The following is a 19,226-nucleotide window of genomic DNA, read 5'->3' as shown; positions in this document are numbered from 1 at the left end:
GGAACGAATAGCTGCTGTATAATTCCTTCACAATCGAAGAAAACAATTATTATGCTCTTGTTGTTCGACCTTCATGCACACGGTGATGAAACCTCTCTCTTTAATACTAGTCATTTCGAAAATCGCAGAACGCATTAAACAACCGATTAAACGGCGTTTGTAAGACTGTGAACTATAATGGCAGCAGTCAACAGATTACTGTGAAGCAATATAACTAAATTTAGCATCAAGCTGCACTACGAGCTGGAAAGTTTAGTTATATATGCCCCCTGCTGTTTGATATGCGCTCCATAATGTTTGATATTTATATCAATATAATGTAGAAATTGTATAACTTTATCAAATTCATTTTAAATTAACTCTTAAAGAAGATTTAGTGTTGAGTAACTTTGGATTTACGTGACATGCATTTTGAAGTGTACGGCATATATACTGCTTGGAAAGAAATCAGCGGGCACCATAGAGTGAGCAACAAATAGCCATGGCGTCCATCTTAATAAGATAATAAGATGTATGACCTCCTTTCACTGCGCTGACTGCAGCAAACGTTCGGAGCATACTTTCCACAAGAGTACGATAGCGATCAATGGGAAATTTTAAACCCTTCTTCCTTTAAGCATGTAATAAGGTCTTGGACTGTTGTGTGGCGAACATCCCTTGACTTCACCCGACGTTTCAGTTCATCCCACAGATGTTCAGTAGAGTTGGGATCAGGGCTCTGTGGAGACCAATCAAGTGTGGTGACGTTCATATCCACAAACTACGCAGTTATAGCAGCAGCAGCAGCTTTATGACATAGTACATTGCCTTTCTGAAAGAGACAATGGTCAGTTCCGTAGAAACAAAGTAGGAAGCGTTGCATTATCCAAATTATTGAGATACCTCTCGGAGTTCAGTGTTCGTGGCACCACAAACAAAGGTCCGAAGCCAAACCAGGAAAATCAGGACCATCCATCACACCTTCGAATTTCATAGTTGTGGTTATGCATCCTGGTAAGAAACGTTCACTGGGCATCCGCCACCCCCATACTTATCCATCTTCTCGGTAAAGGGTGTAGCTTGATTCGTCGCTCTATAACACAGCTTTCCAAACTTCAACGTCTCACTGTGCATGCTCGTTGCACCACTGAGGAGAACGCTGCATGTTGGTTGGGGTAAGTGGGGCTTGCATATTGCTGGCGTACCATGGAAATCCATGTTGTCAGACTCGGTTCTGAATGTTTTGTGCAGGCTAGCTCCAGTCGATGCCCGCAACTCCGCATTCAACGTATTGTTCGATGTTAGTATGGTATCACTGATTGTTGACCTGGGATGGCCCTATTTTTTAATAATTTATCGAACAGATAGGCCTGCAACATGGCATCCTATCAAATTGCCTCTTTCTGACTCCGTCAGTTCATTTCTGGCAGCCATTTCATTCAAACCACGAGTGAAATTTATAAAATTTATTTTAAATGAACTCTTAAAGAAGATTTAATGTTGAGTAACTTTAGATTATAAGTAATTACGTGACATGCATTTTGAATTTATCAAAACACAGTAGCACTGACTTGAAAAAATCATATTCTTCCAATTCATACCGGCTGCAAACACGTGAATCATTATATGGCATGATGATCTTGCCAATTGGGGTGCCCATTGATTTCTTTCCAAGAGGCGTATACTCTTTACACAGAAACTGTTCCTTCGCCTACAGTATCCTTCACTACTTAATAGTTACAGAGCAGGTCCTGATATTGTAAATGAATTTAAATTAATTTAATTTAAAAAAAATTAAAACTGTTCGTAGTACTATTTTTAAATCTTGAAAGAGAGTTCCTAGGAGACCCGAAATATTTGCGTAATGGTGTAGACCACTCATTCTGTGCACCTCGCAACACCAATTTAATGCATGATTAAATTTCGTTCAATCGTATTTTAAGTGGTTTTCATGTTATTCCATGATAGTGTCCAAAGGAAGAGCCTCCGTAGTTCAATCGGTTTCAACGATACTCTTCGGTTGGAAAAACCTAGTTTCAGATCACGTCTAAAACGCGAGGAACGTTTATCAGTACTTTTGAACTGAATGAGAGTTAGCCAGTCTCGTACGGATGTGGTAGGATTTTTTTCCTCACTGGTATGTTTCGTCCCGCATAAGGACTATCTGCCCTACGTAGGGTTCACTATCCTACTGGAATAATGCTTAGAAAATCCAATAGTTCTTGAAAGTTTTGGGCACATAAAGCCCGTAAAGTTCATGAAAATAGAGAAAAATGGGGAAAATTATTGAATAAAGAATATATCTATAAGATTCGATCTTATAGATAGAATCTGCTGGGTTACTGCTAATTGATACCTTTGTTAGAAAGTGTATCAGTAGAGGATGTGTTCTGAGATCGAAGGTGGGGAAAAATTGGCGGAAATTTCTAATCATATTTCGGGTGAAACTAGCTGCTTTTGGTATGAGGAAGGAAACTGATTAAAAAGCAGCACTCCCCCATGTTACTCGCATGACTGTATGTACATGACTGTAGGACTCCGCTTCAATGATGTTGCCATTAAATCAGTGACGATTCCGCAGTAAGAGAGACAGCAAAGATTTCATGTAAGTTAGATCATATTACTCGAGTATATCTCTCTGCAGCTAGAATAAGAGAATAAAACTTTGTAAGAAAAATAATAGAATGCTGAGATCATCATACTAATTGGGACAAATGACTTGAGTATTTAAAAGACTACAAGAGAATTTTTTAGCATTTATATGAGCTATTAAATCAGAAATTAAAATTATTTATTAATAATATTACAGGATGTAGTGCATGGTCAGAGCAATAGCAGCAAATTGAGTTTTAAGTGGGCATTGCACTCTCTATGAGATAAGTTTATCAATAATCGGAAATGGTTTGTTTGGGGATAGTATCCGTTTACTCGTAACTACTGGTGCATCCATCGAGTTGAAACCGTAACAATGTTAAAAGATTTAGAAACAACATTTATGGAAGTAGAGATTATGGGTATTCAAAGTAGTAAATAGGAGGGGTCCGCGTTTAAATGAAAAGGCAAGCTGAAATTAAATATTAATTAAATTAATTAAGGGGATATTAGATCCCATATTGTTTTAAAACAGAATAAGAAACTCAAAGATTGGAATCAGAGAGTTTCATGCCAAATATAGTATTAAAAACTATAAAAGTATCGGCGAATACTAGCGTGAGCTAAATGCAAGTAATCCTAGAACGTAGAACCTAGCTCACGCTAGTATTCGCCCATACTTTTATAGTTTTTTATGCTATATTCGGCATGAAACTCTCTCTGATTCCAATCTTTGAGTTTCTTATTCGGTTTTAAAGCAATGTTGGATCTAATATCCCCTTAATTAATTTAATTAATGTTTATATCGTCAAATGAAGCCTGTTGGCTCTTTATCTTTCTATTTAACTTAATGGGTGCACCTTTTTGGACAACTCGTATAGCAGAGTATATAAGTTCTTTTCTCTATACCCTTCGGTATTAATTTGGTCTAGCTACTCACTGATGAAGCTTCAATAAAGGACGAAACCGGTCTGGATAGTGACCTCCCGCCATAATGTAATAACAGCATACATTTCCTAGAAAATGCGTTTTTACATTATGGAAAATACCAAGAATAGCGATCAGAACTTTGCCACCTTTGCTGCAAGTTGCCCGGTATTGTACTACGTTCTAGGACTACTAGCATTCAGCTCACGCTAGTATTCGCCGATACTTTTATAGTTTTTTTATACTATATAGTTTTTTATACTATATTCGGCATGAAACTCTCTGATTCCAATCTCTGAGTTTCTTATTCGGTTTTAAAACAATGTGGGATTTAATATCCCCTTAATTTAAATAGACTTTTTATTATTTTTTATTCATCATCATCATCATCATCATCGTTTATTTATAATTTTTAACAGTTATTAATAGGGAAACAAATCAAAATAAATGAGTCTGTGTACACTGATATTGACTTGGAGGTTCTTATGACGTGAAGGAAAGCTAGGCTTCTCTGTTGTATGCTAATTGACGAATCTATAATGCGGAGAGTTGGGAGGAAACGGGGAGAATGTTGCTGATGTGTTTCCAATATTCAATTCGTGGTCTGCCTCTTTTTCTTTTCCCATCTGTAGGGCCGTAAAGGATAGTGCATCAAAAGGTGCAGAGGATGGGTGTCTGAGTTGGTGGCCAAGCCATTTTTATTTGGTTGCTTTGAACAGTGCTAACTAGAGGATCTTGCTGGGTTTCTTCTAATATAGTAGAGTTGGGAATGTGGTCTTGCTAGGAGTAGCCCAGGATATTTCAAGTAATTCCAAAACTGTTTATAATATTGGTCGCTGCTTTTGTTGAGAAGTTCCAGGTCTGGGAGCCGTATAGAAAGAGACTGGCTGGTGCACTTGTAAAGACGAATCTTCGTCTCCTTTGAGATGAGGTTCAACTTCCATACTTTTTAAGACTTCTACGGAACTGAGGTGCTTTTTGTTTTCTTGTCTTAATGTCTGTTAAAGAATCTGAAATGTGTGATCCTAGGTATACAAAGTCCTCTGCTTCGTTAAGATAATCAGTTTGATTTATATAGATGTGCTCATCTATCTGATTTTCTCATCTATCTTTGTTTTTTGAGAGGTTATTTTTAGTCCAAATATTTCTGCGGTTCTCCTAAGGCTGTTAAAGTGGTTTTGGGCATCTATGATGTTAGGGTCAATGAGGACTATATCATCTGCAAAGCTCAGGTCTGCAAGGTGCATCTGAGTATATGATTCTTGGATGAGAATTCCAGATTTAACTTGGATCAATTTAAAAATAAAGTCAATCACTATGATGAATAGATATGGGGCTAGAATATCTCCCTGTAATGATGGGAAAACTATCTTTTTTGTCTCAATTTTCTAGTACTGTAGCTTGATAACCCTGGTAGGGTGCCTTGATTGCCCTGATAATTTTTGGTGGAATGCCATAAAGTTTGAGTGCTTCCCAAAGTCGTTCTCTATCAACAGAATTTTTTATTACAGGCGTTTAATTGGACAAAAGAGTATACCATTTTAATTGCTAGGGTGCTCTTTCCAGCAAGCACGTGCACGTTATGATATCTTCATTAGAACTCGCGTAGAGCTGTTTGAGTGAGAGAGTGTTCGTACAAAAGGCTAATCGTACTATTTTTACAGAGAATTCTGACTGGAGATGAATCGCGGTGGTCCCAATACAAACCTGCAAACAAACAGATAAAGCATATAATAGCGATCGCTGGCATCTCCAAGAATAGCAAAACATTCCACTGAAGTCTCTGTCAGAACAATACTGATTGTTTTCTTTGGCAATAATGGAATTATTCATAAAGAATTTGTTCCGATAGCCAATCGGTTAACTGTCAGTATCATTTCGGTGTCATGCAATGTCTTAATCAATGCATTCAAACGAGCGAGAGGGTAGTATTACCGATAAACTGGCTGTTGCTGCACGACAATACGCTTGCACATTGCTCAATAAAACGTGAAATAGTTTCTTGCTTTCACATCCACCACAGCATAGTACTCGAACACATGCCATATTCATCAAATTTTACACCGGCGGAATTTTTGTTTCCGAAATAGAAAAATGAAATTTAAAGAATTCCTGTTTGACTCGGTGGAGGTCCAGAAAAGGGTGACCGCCGAGCTCGACGCTTTTTAGACGCCTGCTAGAGGTATTTCGAAAATTTGTACGCATGATATAAACGTTGTATTCAGTTAAAGGATGATTATATTGAAAATAATATAATGTGACTGCTCTTTATTTTTACTTGAATTTTGTCTCATTATTTAACAGGCATACTGTGTATTTAAATAATGACAGTCAACATTTAATGTTTACTAATTATTATTATTATTATTATTATTATTATTATTATCAAACATCTCCATGGAGTTCCAGGATAGACCACTCTACGATCCAGGCACTAAATGTATATTTTGTTAATTACGTTTGTTCTTCAGCCGATTTACCTGGTTTGTTAGAGAAAAACCTTTTATGAGACCAGCTGGCGGTCTCATAATAGGTTTGAAAAAAAATCTTTTTTTTTCCGAACCTTAATTTCAAAAAACAAAAATCATCTTGTAAGTATTCTTCATGTAATGAATTCGGATCCTGGTCTGTTCCATCCGAAGAGCGCATGACAACGCGCATCACACTCACTTCGAAAGGAGTTTCACGAATCTAATTGCCCTACCAACACAATTTATAAGTGCTCATAAGATCGTTGAATGCATCATTAGCTCGTCTGCAATCAATAAGGCAATGAATATAAACGATATATGATATGAGTGGGGGGGGGGGAATCTCATCCACGGAAGGTTATACTGCATACCTATCGCACATTTTTTTTTTTTTTAAGTACCGTGGACTGCCTAATGTTAGATAATCTGCTATTTCTCTACTATAAAGACTAAATATGGTAACTTTTTTCCCAAGTCAGTAAACAGAATAGTTGGTGTCACATACCGGGCGAGAAATATCGTATGCTACGTAAAGACATCTATGCTCATAGTGGGATTTGAACTTACAACCCGCGATCCGTCCGTTCTTCTGGTTGAGGGGACAGCGTCAAAAAAAAAAAAAAAAAAATTGTGGGAGAAAAAAATTAATAATCCGGAGGAGATTTAATTTTTTAAAAACTATAAAAATCTGTCCACCGATTCATCGTTGCTGAAAGATACCATGATGCTACACGGGCATTCTTTCAATATAATACAACACTAACTGTGTTGAAAGTTAAAATTTCAATTGTCAATATTTCCTTCGTTTTCTCAAGCACTATAGGATGTAGACGACGGTGTTACGTCATTTCAAGCGGATTATCAAATGAGAATAGTTTTGTTAAATTAATTGATGGTTTACATCAAACATATCATTTTGTTTTGCGAAAATTTGCCATTCTTCGTAGTAAAAAAAAAAAAAAAAGTAGAGATGCTGAATACCAAATTTCATTAAATTCCACTCAGTCAGTGCGAATTATTATTGTAATTTCAATTCATCCTTTTATAAAAATAACCCGACACTGAAACCATAATTAAACCACATGAATTTATTCTGAAATCCATTTAAAATCCCAAGTCTATTAAATTTCATTCATCCAGGATGATTGTTGCAATATATACTTCATATATTTTTGTCCTTTTGGATTCCTCAAAATTGCTTACTGAAACGAAACTGCGATGAATCGTTAGTTTTTGTAAGAATATCTTAAATACGTATTCCTACAAAACGTTTTTCAGGAATAGGTACATATGGAAGAAAAGGAAGAAAAGAGAACCTATTAGATTCCTTATAAAATCTATTAAGTGTTGACTCATTTGCGAAGTGACTTGTGGATATTCAGCTCTGTAGAATAATATCACACTAAAAATACAACATTCAAGTTCGGATCCAACAATCGTTCATGTTAAACAGGAGTAGCATACACTCCTTGGTTATCTATTTGAAATAAACTCATCATGTTTAGATTTAGTACACATGAATTATCTGATTAAAAAATATCCCGACATCCCTTCGTAGTAGTGGGTATGGCTATATGCACCAGTGTCTAAAATTAGAACGAACACTATTTCTAAACATTACAACCGCACATTCAGACGAATCAGCTTGTGGAGATATTTGTATAACTCAGTTTGTATAACTGACGATTTCGATTAGAAAGCGAGTACACATTCATTAAGATTTTAGAATCATGCGAAAATGGGATACGTGTAGCACTCAAGAAGATAAAAGTCAAAAGGCTGCGCTAAGCGAATTGTGTTTGAAGGAAGCTCATTTCGTGAAAGAATAAAGGTGAAAACTTGGATGACTTGTAATGTTTCAAGGATCTCAAGGAAATGATCATTAGATCATTTCACGCGGAAAAGAATAATTAGAAAGCCTGAAGAAGGCCGCAGAATTACTGATATTGCCAGTGAGTTTGGAATCTCACATAGAGTTGTATCCAGGCTCTGGACAGCGTTTCAAATCAACGGAATGTGTTTCAGACGTTTGCTAAGAGGTCGTCCTCGCTCTACTACCAATCATAAAGACAGATTTTTGGTTATAACAGTAAAACGTAATCGACGCACAACAGCAGGGCAGCTTGCAAATTGGCTTCATTCAAAGCACAGGTAAGGGGATATCTCGACAAAGTGCGACAAGTAGGCCTGTACGCTCGAAGGGCTCTAGTCTGCGTCCCTTTACCACAGCTCCTTGTAGAGCATGTTTTCAGTGGTATTGTATGAATAAAAATTGGACAAGACCAATAGGCTAATGTGCTGTTTCAAATGAGAGTCATTTTACTGTTTCCTCCGATTCTAGACGACTCTTGAAAAACTCATTTTTATGGATGACAATGCCACATCGTACACGAGCAGTGTAGATACTTCTGGAGACTGAGGATATTAATTGAATCGAGTGGCCAGCACGCTCCCCAGATCTCAACCCCATAGACCATGTTTGGGACGCAATAGGGAGATACATTGCTGCTCGAAATTCCCCTCCAGGAAATAAACAAGGCCTTATCCTTAATCTCTCAAGGAGAAGTGGACCAGTTTGCCTGAAGAACTCTTGAATCACTGAGTATTAAGCATGGTGCGACGTTCAGAGAGCTGTATTGTAGTTCGGAGTTGACATATTCCATACTGAAATGTCTCTCTGCGTAGATTTCTGTAAGAACTGTACATTAAATTCTTACCTAAGTCCTTAGGAAATGTGTAACTTTAGCCAAAAACGTATTGTAATTTAATTTGTACGAAATTTATAACACATTTTTGTGTAATATAATTTATTAGTATGCTGACAATAAATTTATGTCCACATTTGGCTGTAGTCATAAAAAGTTTTGTAAAATGTAGTTCGTCCTTAGCGTTACGATTAAAGCTTTTCGATACCAATGTACATTACAACCATGGCTCATATATGTGTAAAAGGAAACACACGGGCTTGTAATGTTCATGGACAAACATTAACAGTAAAATGAGCCGTACTGATGAGCTTAGCGACTTCGACGTAGGCACTATCATTGGATGCCACCAACCGTTTTGAAAATTTCTGTCCTGCTGCACCTGCTCCGATCAACTGTAAATATTGTGAAGTGGAAACACCTAGGAGCGACAGCAGCACAATCGCGACCTTGTAGGCCACATAAAATCACAGAGCGGGACTTCCGAGTGTTGAAGCGTGTATCGCGAAAAGATCGCCTATCCTCGGTTGAAACACTTGCTAACGAGTTCTGAAATGCAAGCGAGGCCAACAATACAACTGTTTGAGAACTGAAGAACATGGGTTTCCATGTCCGCGCGGCCTCATACAAACCTGACATCAGGGGCGACGCCACTGTTCGGGAGGGGGGGGGGGAAGCTCGTATACTACATTAAATAAACTAGCACAGTACTCTGCTATTGAACTCTGGACTAGTAGAAAGGCTTTCTCTAGAGTGATGAATCATGCTTTACCATCTGGAAGTCCGAACGAATTTAGGTTTGGCGGATTCCAGGAGAAAGCTACCTGCTCTATTGCGTTGTGTCAACTGCGAAGTTTGGTGAAGGAATCATCATGATCCGGGGTTATTTTTCATGGTTCTGGACCTCCCCCCCCCCCCACACACACACAAAGTTCTTTTGACGGGAATCTTAACGCTGCGATCTATAATGGCATTCTAGAGAATTCTGTGCTACCGATTTTATGGCAACAGTTTGATAAAGGATGTCTCGCTCTGCGGATAGGACATTGTACGACAATGTCCTATCCGCAGAGCGAGGCATGGGCAGAAATAGTTTGATGTTAAAGAACTTGACTGGCTGCACAGAACCCTGATCTCTACTCCCATCAAAAACCTGAGATGAATTGAAATCCCGATTGCGAGCCAGATGGAAGAATGGAGGGGAATTACTACATAACGCATCAAAATCTAGTGGAAAGCCTTCCCCATAATATTGAAGACCGTTATAGCAGTAAAGAATGGACCAACTCCATATTTATGCCTTTCATAATTATTACAGTGAGAGTTGGGTTTAGCAAGCGTTTGGATATCTTGATCAGATAGTGTATCAAGCCATTATTTATAAAAACTCGTTACCATTTACATTGGAGAAGTATTTCCACATTGGGGATATCCCTAGTGTGCAATCTTTAACTCTGATCACAGTAATCTCTTGACCTAAATCAATAAATACATGATAAATCAGATGTTTCTGCAGTCTCCAATCCTAACTTATCTTCATCCTACTGTTAAGTATTGTGTTTTGCTTGGAACCAGATCACATATTAATAATTGCGCTTAAAATTCCCAAGATATGCATCCCAAAAATTGATATTTTATGTTTCTATGCGAATTTGATATTGGACGGCACAACTAATAGCTTCGATCTATTTTTTTTAACTAACAGAATTAATTATAACATTCTCAGGTCTTACCATACTTATGATTTCTCTGTCCATCTGTAAGCAAATTATTCCTGGACGCTGGATGGATGGATGGATGGATGGATGGATGGATTTTATTAAAATTTGGTTTGGAATATATGAACAAACTTCTCGATCCAACTTACTTTTTCTTTCAATTTGGCCATTTGCATGGTCGAAATTATATATTGCAATAACTTGGTGATGGCTGAGTTGAACTAAAAAAAAAAGAAAGAAAGAAACATCCCGTGGAATGTGTACTACAGTGAGTGTATCTACGTGGTTAAGTTCGGTTGCATTCGAACTTATTGATAATATTATCCGAAGTAATAATAATAATAATGCCTAAATAATTGCCATAAATTTATGCATGTAATTTAACCAGATTTGGTGGAGATTGAACTTCCTCCTCCGTCTCCAAATATTAGATAATGGTAAAACAGCCTCTCCTAGGGAATAAAAGGTGTTAGCAGATTTATTTATTTATTGGATGCAATTTTACCAAATTGTGTATTTAGGATATTGGTCGAAATTTATAAAGTGCTTGAGTTTTGGGACCAAGACAGGTTGAAAAACGACTTTATCTCATATAACTGAACCATTTTCTGGATGAAATTTAGTAAAATATGATATTTAGGGTCTTTAGTAATATTTTGGGTGATTTCAAGTGAGATCTCTTTCAGACCATTTGTATGGAAAAATCTAGAAAAAGAAAATTATCTGCAGAATAAATATATTAATGATGAGTGGTATCACCATACAAGGATACTATTACGATCGCACCATTTTATGATTGTGTATGATTCCATTACTTGTAAGATTTTCATTTTACAAGTAATGAAATAATTAAAGACAGAAATATCATAAAACGGTGCGTTCGTAATAGTATTCTCTATAATACTTTCACGACACTAGACCGAACGGCATAGTGTTGTGAAAGTCTTATACAAATTTTGATGAATCACGGCCCAAAGGTTTGTGGGGTAAGCTAATCCGCCACCCGCATCTCTCAAATTAATTCCGCCCACTGAAGTAATATTGGTAATAGCTTTAAGAGTTACAACACATTAAATCAGAATTGAAACAAATGCATATACACGAGTATGTAATCGTAGTTATAGTGGACAAAATTTATCAAAATAACATTTTGAATAATATGCAGTTCTCAACAAGTGAAAAATAAAATAAATGAAAAAAATAGCGAACTAAAGTTTTTTATTATACCTGAACTGCATAAAAGCAAATTGCACGTTTTTTTTTTAATTTTTTTTTAATTGGCTAAGCAAGCCAGTTGTATTTTAATGTGCCGTATTGGAAATGTGAAACTACAAACGAACAGGTTGAGTTGCCCATTAAACTCTGAAACCTTTCCTAGATTATCCTGCCGTATTTGTCCATCATTATTATGCATAGGTAATCAGAATTTTCCCTGAGTTATTACAGGGAATGGGTATTTAGTATTAGTTGTATGCAAAAAAGCATGCTTTTCCTAACATATTTCTAATATTTCTTTCATCCTCGGTATATATACACACGAGAAAAGAAAAGATTTTTTATCTGCCTCTTTAAAAACAAAACAAAAAATTGAGCGATTTTTTTAGTGAGACAGAAAATGAAATGTTTTTATCCATCTTCTGTAGTGACTGGGGGAAAAAACCAGTCGGAGACCTGAGAAAACACTTGATCTTGCAGCATGAAAATTCTTTAGAGATTGTATTAATTCTACAGCATATAATTTCCTGCTGTTTTCAACCATCTGGGCTAATTTATTGTCTGAAAATCCAATTTAAAACAAAATTAAGAAAGCTTGACAAAGTACAGTAAATATCCTAAATATCAATTTCGTTAAAATCCTTCAATCCAGAGTGGAGTTTCTTGGAAAGTTTTAATATTTCCATCATAGAACACTGTTGTTTTATTGGGTGGATGTACTTGCTTGTTGTGTAGTTTTACTGATTGATCTTTTAATTACATATTTGTTGCCCAGAAGTAAAGTAACGTCTTGAGCAAAAAAAAAAAAAAAAAACCTAGTTTCATGGATGCTAAAGAATCGATCTTTGTGGTACGTTCGTACTGGGGAAGGCGAGATAAGTTTTTTTTTTCTTAGAGTAATCTTAAAATTTAGCTTAACGATCGAAACCTCATGTCTTTTTATTTTTATTTTATTTTTTTCAATAATCAAACTATTGTTATAGGTTTGAATTACAAGAGCAGAACCATAAAAATCGAACCTCGTTTTGTTTAAATTTTTTTTCTTTCCAAAATAACAAAATGATATTTGTAACCCAATTTAGAAAGGAACACGCAGTACAATAGCGATACCAAAGAGACCTTTAATGAACTATTTCAGCAACAATGACCTAAGACTGTGTCAAGCACGTGAAACTGGGTTGATTCAATGGGGAGAACGTGCTAGGTGAACGAGGAAAGAAGTCACAGAGTACGGCTTCTCTCAACATTTGAAACATTTCGTACATTTTTAACCTTGCAGTTTACACAATTTTTCTGTCTTTGAGGTGAACGGATGCATATTCATATTAACTATTTTAAAAGTATTTTGAGATATATGCATAACTTGACTTTCGCAGAATTTGCCATTTACCCTTGAACATTGCAGTGGATAACAGCCACAGCCGTCATATGTACAAAAGATAGCACTTGCTTAAATTGGCGACCAATGATAATCTTATTAGACACATACTAACATGGCGATGCCATATGAAGGCATCATATAGTGACATGGTGACACGATATCCATCTTTAATCATGGGGGGGGGGTAGCTAACGAAAGGAAAAAAAAGGTTCTAAAATGCACAGGTGGCATGATGCGAGGAAAACACGAATAAACATACTGAATCATCTTTGAGCGTATGTAGAATATCAGATTGGAATTTATAATTATAAGATAAGATTTCCACTAAGTATTTGTTTCAAAATTCCTCCAGTCCTTTTTAATGCTCCTAAACATAAGGAAGTCGTGCACAGAATTTATTCGCGAAATAATTTTTCTGATGTATCCTGCTTAGGTAATTGAAGATATAATATGATGATATGTCGTTCGACGTGAAAAATCTTTCGACTTGTCTATAGATATATCCACAATATGTCTCATTCTATTCAAAATGAATGTAGCACTAATGTGAATGCCCTCGACTGTTTCTTTTTTATCCTAAAGAAAACCGCTAGCGATCTCGGTTCAAATCGAAGTCGCTTAAATTTTTCATGCGTTGCATCTGTAGCTGTCACTCATTCTGCTTGCATGAATTCGGTTCCACTTTTATTAAGAGAGTAAAACGAGACCAAAATAAAGAGAATAAACTTCTGATTTTGAATGAAAATTACAGAATCCATGATTTTGATAGAGATATCCAAGAAGCAGCATTTTGTTTGTAATGACTGCGGAAAAAGATTTTTCTTTTATGAGTGAAGACTACAGAATAACCACGACAGAATGAAAGACAAACAGTTTATTATATAATACACAGTATATCAGTATAAGGACAAAATCGTCTCAAATATCATTGTCATTGTCATCCTGAGTGACTTAATGTTGCTAATACTTTATTTGACAAAACATGAACGAATGCGATAAATGTTAACGTTATCGAATTTATTTCATTTTTGTTGTTATTGTTTAAGCCATTTCTATTTTCATTTTTAATTTTATCACATTAATTTAGATGATAATTTTGCTATCTAAATAATTTTAATTTGACAATCTGTATAAGTACTTTAAAAGTACTTTAAAATTTCCTTGACAGGGATTATGCTCTGACTTGTTAAATTTAAAGAATAAGAATTGATCGGTAAATCAATGTTTGATTGATTTATTCAAATACTAAACCTACTTCTCATAGATATATCCTTTAAAATCCAGTCGTTTAGAAATGTGAATGCGATTGGCTGCAAGTAATCAAAACGTTTTATACAGGTAAGTTGTTCTCAAGTACCAGCACTTTCTCTAAACTTCATTTGACCAGAATCATCGAAATAATCAATTGAGTACGACAGAATTTGACTGAGAATATATGTTCGTTTTTCACTGTCGACTTGAAAGAAAGTTTCAGATAATTTGATAACCAAGGATGGCAAAACATTACCGAATTGCATCTTTAGCTCGAACACCTATGCTCAGAGGCTCGCGTGAACAAAAACTTCCATTGACGCTTTTAGGAGACAGTGCATAGATTTACCACTGTCATTTTAATAAATTTCTTCGTTGTTTTCTTTTACTCCTTTATAGTATGCAGCAGATAACAGCAAGAGTTAATTGAACGAAGTTGACTAAAAGTTAATTTTTTTAAAAAAAAACTACCTTTTTTTTTTACTAGAGAAACCTCCTACATAAGTTGAAAATTTATCTCAAATATTACGAAATTGATAATAACTCAGTTTCCCATAATCTCAGTTGAACGTTTCTATTTCAGAAATTAAGTATAACTGAGATGATTAGATTATGCCAAGACAGCTAAGATCATGAATGCGTTTTGCTTGTAAGTCGTGTATTTTCTTCAATTTCTTTCTGAGATACAAAATCTGAATTAATGGAAGAAAACCCTGCCCACTTTACTATGAGATTGGCTAGCCTATTTTCAAATGAAAATCAGTTGTAAATGTTCCTCCAGTGCAAGACGAGATGAAAATCGCGGTTTTCCAACCAAACGGAACATGCTAAGGAGGAGCCGTCGATAACTTTTTTTTTCCAATATACTGTATATATATATTTTTTTTCTCCATAAGTCATTATATATTCATCTCTCTCTCTCTCTCTCTCTCTCTCTCTCTCTCTCTCTGTGTGTGTGTGTGTGTGTGTGTGTGTGTGTGTGTGTGTGTGTGTGTGTGTGTGTGTGTGTGTGTGTGTGTGTGTGTGTGTGTGTTCGTTCGTTCGTTCGTTCGTTCTTTGGCGCACACTAGTACGGTATGAATACTCGCTTGACACATTGAACTGGACTGTTTAATTCGGTATGGTTAGGATATCGAACTGCTTCATTTCAAGAATTAAATCGAGACTGTCAAGTCTACCGTGTCGACTGCCATAACGGTGAGTGTGAAAGGGATAAAAAGTGTAGGTCAGATAGAATGTAAGAAGAGATCCAACGCACCACTTTCCTTGGAGCTGCCCAAACATCCGTGACTGCTAAGATGTCGCTTTTACTAGTGCGTGCCATTTAGAATCTGAAAGAAGAAAGTGTCGGTAATTGTTGCACCAAGTTTGGAAACTTAGTCGAAAAAACAGTCATACAGATCAATGAACCATGGTGGGGAGAAAGGCAACAAACCAGGCCACATACCTTGATTCCAAATTAATGAAAGTTGTCTTTACATACAAATGCCGTCATAAATAAGATTACCTTTCAGAGTGTAAATCATCAGCCAGTGAAATATTTTTGTCGTTCCAGGTTATTTCTTATCATGACTTCATTATTTCTTTCCAGCCTGGAGGGAATATGGCTTGAAAATGAATCACCACGACACAGAGCTGAGCAAAGAATTGTTCGACATATGAAAATTGACAACGTGATCGTAAGTTAAGAATTCCCTGCGGGGTTAATTCTCATAACTTAAGGGATTTTAATTTCTAAGGAACATATTCGGACTGTCTTCAAGCAATGACTAATTCCTGATTTCCATGCTCTACATAGCTGAATTACTGAGCATTATACGTCCTTAAGCTGCCTTCTTTAGCTCTTAAAGCATTCTTTAAGCTTTAACGTTCTTAAGCTCTAAAAAACGTTACGAGACCACGGTTAGCCATTCAGTATCGGCCTTGCAAAGTGTATCACCGCATACCACTCACAAGCATAAAGGAGAGAAATTTGAATTTTCGTTATAATTTGACAAAATGCAGTCTTGTTTTCATTCTACCATTTGTACCGTACATTTGGATTTGCAGTAAATTCTCTATGTCTGTTTGTCTGTCTCTTTAAAAGATGAATAATTGCAAAATAAAAAATCTCACAAACAGTAAAGCAGGCTGTGATTTCGAAGCCGTTTAATATATATACTCCATATGATCTTTTTTCTCACCATAAATGTTTGTTTGTTTGTTTTTCTTGTGACCTTTCTTCTTGATTCCTTAATTATTTTTAGGGAGAGCGCATTCTGTCAGAAAAGAATTAACGAAAATTGTAGTCAACATCAGCCACACCACTGTCCTTATTCTCCAGAATAATCCTTAATGGTCAGCTGTTACAACTTCTAGCGAAACCGAGCCCACGGAGCTCGTGGGCTTCGGTTTCGGTTTCTGACGTCGTTCATTTTAACATTATCTAAACTTATCTGTGCTTGTTTAGTCAACACCTTGCAACTAACAGTTTGTAAAAAATGCTTATTTGCATTAACAATGGTTTGTACATATAAAAGGACAGAAAGAGAGCTTCTTATCACCATTCTTCAAAATATAAGTCCTAGTTGCTTTTGTTTCGTTTTGCTGAAGATACCTTTAATAAAGTTAAAAATATTGTCACAAAAATTCCTCTTGGAGATAAATCTGTATAGCTGTCTTCTTCTTCTTCATCATCATCACCACCAGTAACTACAAGTCTCTACAGCCCACAACCGGCCAAGTATCCTTGGATCTCCTAACCATACTTTATTAGGATAATCTGGTTAGCGTTATGCCAGTTGAATTTATTTTGTCTGTAAACTGCGTATATTTTCATGGCTAGATTGTTTGGATGATGAAAAACTAGTTTCTGAGAGGAAACTAATTTCTCCGAGTTCAATAACTACTCAGATATGTTTGAATATTTCTGAAACTTTAACTTTTTGCCAGGGTCGGATTTAAGGATGCTGTGGCTCCTAGCTATAACTTTTTTACTGAATAAAGTTTAGGTATAAGCTACAACTTATAAGAAGCCTTTTTACTGAGTAAAGTTTAGGTATAATAGGTTTGATATAATAATATTAAACCCCAAGACAAGAATAATATCTTGTCTAGCTTATGTATAAATTCGGTCATGCCTCCAGCATGCTAATTATCCAAAAATGAAGACATCCTCCTCAGTGACTTCTCCTAGCAAACAGATAAATTGGGCAGAAAAAAACACCCAGTTAACAGGCATAATACACTAGTCTCATATTCGTAGTTTCTTCGACCGTAAATCCACACATGGTGACTTTAATGCACAACTCAAAATGTCTCGATTTCTCCAGGTATAACAAAGAGATTAGAAGCAATTACTATCGGGGTGATCTTATGCAAATAATATACGCTTACCCGCAGAATTCCTATCATTCTGCCCGCTCTCCTAACATCCTCGACCTTTTACTCATTAGTAATTTTCCATCTATACTGCGAAAATGCTTGCCCCTTCCAAAGGAGAGCCTGGTTACAACCTATGCAGATTTCCGCCAAGTGCAATAAGACCCCATTGTTTGACATTATTATTATATGACACCTCCAGGGAGTCCAAAGACTCATCGAGGGAAGGCACCTACTCTATAACTCCCTGTCCCCACCAACCGGAACTACCATCATCACCTACTCCAACGCCATCTACCGCCCATCACCACCACTAGATCCTCACCGACAATCACAAACATCCATGCCCATGGCGGCATGGATTTTGACTGGAGAGAGGATACGCTAACTACTCGACCAACTAGGCTGGTTTATAACAGAGCTTGCTGGTTATTTCTATATAGTTTTCTTGCTTCTTTAGTTTTCTGATTCCAACATTTGCACCAAGCAACAGATCATCCTGATCAGAATTGTGTTACAGCGCGCAACTCAAGCATGTTAAGTTCTTTGTGAATAGTTGCCTCGACATTCACTGCTCTGTGTTGTACTTTCTAAGCTCATGCTTGCAAGACTTCATTTACCTTCTTTTCGTTTAAATGTATGTGTTTTAAACCACGCGAAGTGATTTTTTTTTCAGTTTTTTTAGTTTGTAATTTTTTTTAAAACAATCTGATTTGTGAAAAGGATATTTATACGTATTTTGTTACAGGTGAGGTTTCTGTATTTCAAAGACGTTATTAAGCTCACATTTCTTCCACATGGCCACTTACTTTGTTTTATTTTGAAAATTAGATTCGGGCAAGGCGATCTATTCTGAGGAAGAAATAATCATAAAAGTCACTGAGAATAATTAACGTTAAAAAAATACTGACTGCGCATATTCTGCTTACAAGATAAAAAAAAGGAATTATATATATATATATATATATATATATATGTGTGTGTGTGTGTGTGTGTGAAGAGATCCTAAATTCTTAAGATTCTTTCAGTAGACATTTTCGTTGATTTCATGCTAAGTTGAATAATGTACTGGTTGGGAATATACGAGAGACGCGAAAGGAAAGAAACACGGCAGCGCGTATTTATCTACTGTCAAACTTATCAGTTTATTCAAAGAAAATTCACGAAGCTCTGGGAACCTATTAGTAGCATTTCGGATAAAATATCATTCTGTGTGAAGAATTAATCCCCAAGTTCCGGAGTATCGTTATTGAACCATGGCGTTGAACAAACATAACGCTGTGTGTGTGGGGGGGCATTAAAGGTAGAGTATATAAAGCAACTGGAGTTGCAGATTATTTATTATTATTATTATTATTTATTGTTCATTTTTATTGAAAATGAAGGTAAGCCAGTTGTTTCATCAGAAAAACTGCTTCTACAATTAAATATAATATAAGGCTTCATTATGAGAAGAATGTTAGAGTTTTGACTCTTTGACTATTCTGTGACCTAGGAAAAATAAAACAACTATTTTGAATGCATCTATCATCAAAATATCTTTAAGAAACAATGTATTTGCAAAATCTAGAGCACCCTACACCGATTCATAACTTCCGCAAAAATGTTTATTAGTTGTGGCTGAACA

This window comes from Typopeltis vanoorti, chromosome 6 (assembly GCF_054136105.1).
Source record: "Typopeltis vanoorti isolate ZY-2024b chromosome 6, IOZ_Tvanoo_1.0, whole genome shotgun sequence".
In the NCBI taxonomy this organism is placed as follows: Eukaryota; Metazoa; Arthropoda; class Arachnida; order Uropygi; family Thelyphonidae; genus Typopeltis; species Typopeltis vanoorti.
The sequence above is the reverse complement of the archived record's forward strand: the minus strand, read 5'-3'. Positions refer to the sequence as shown.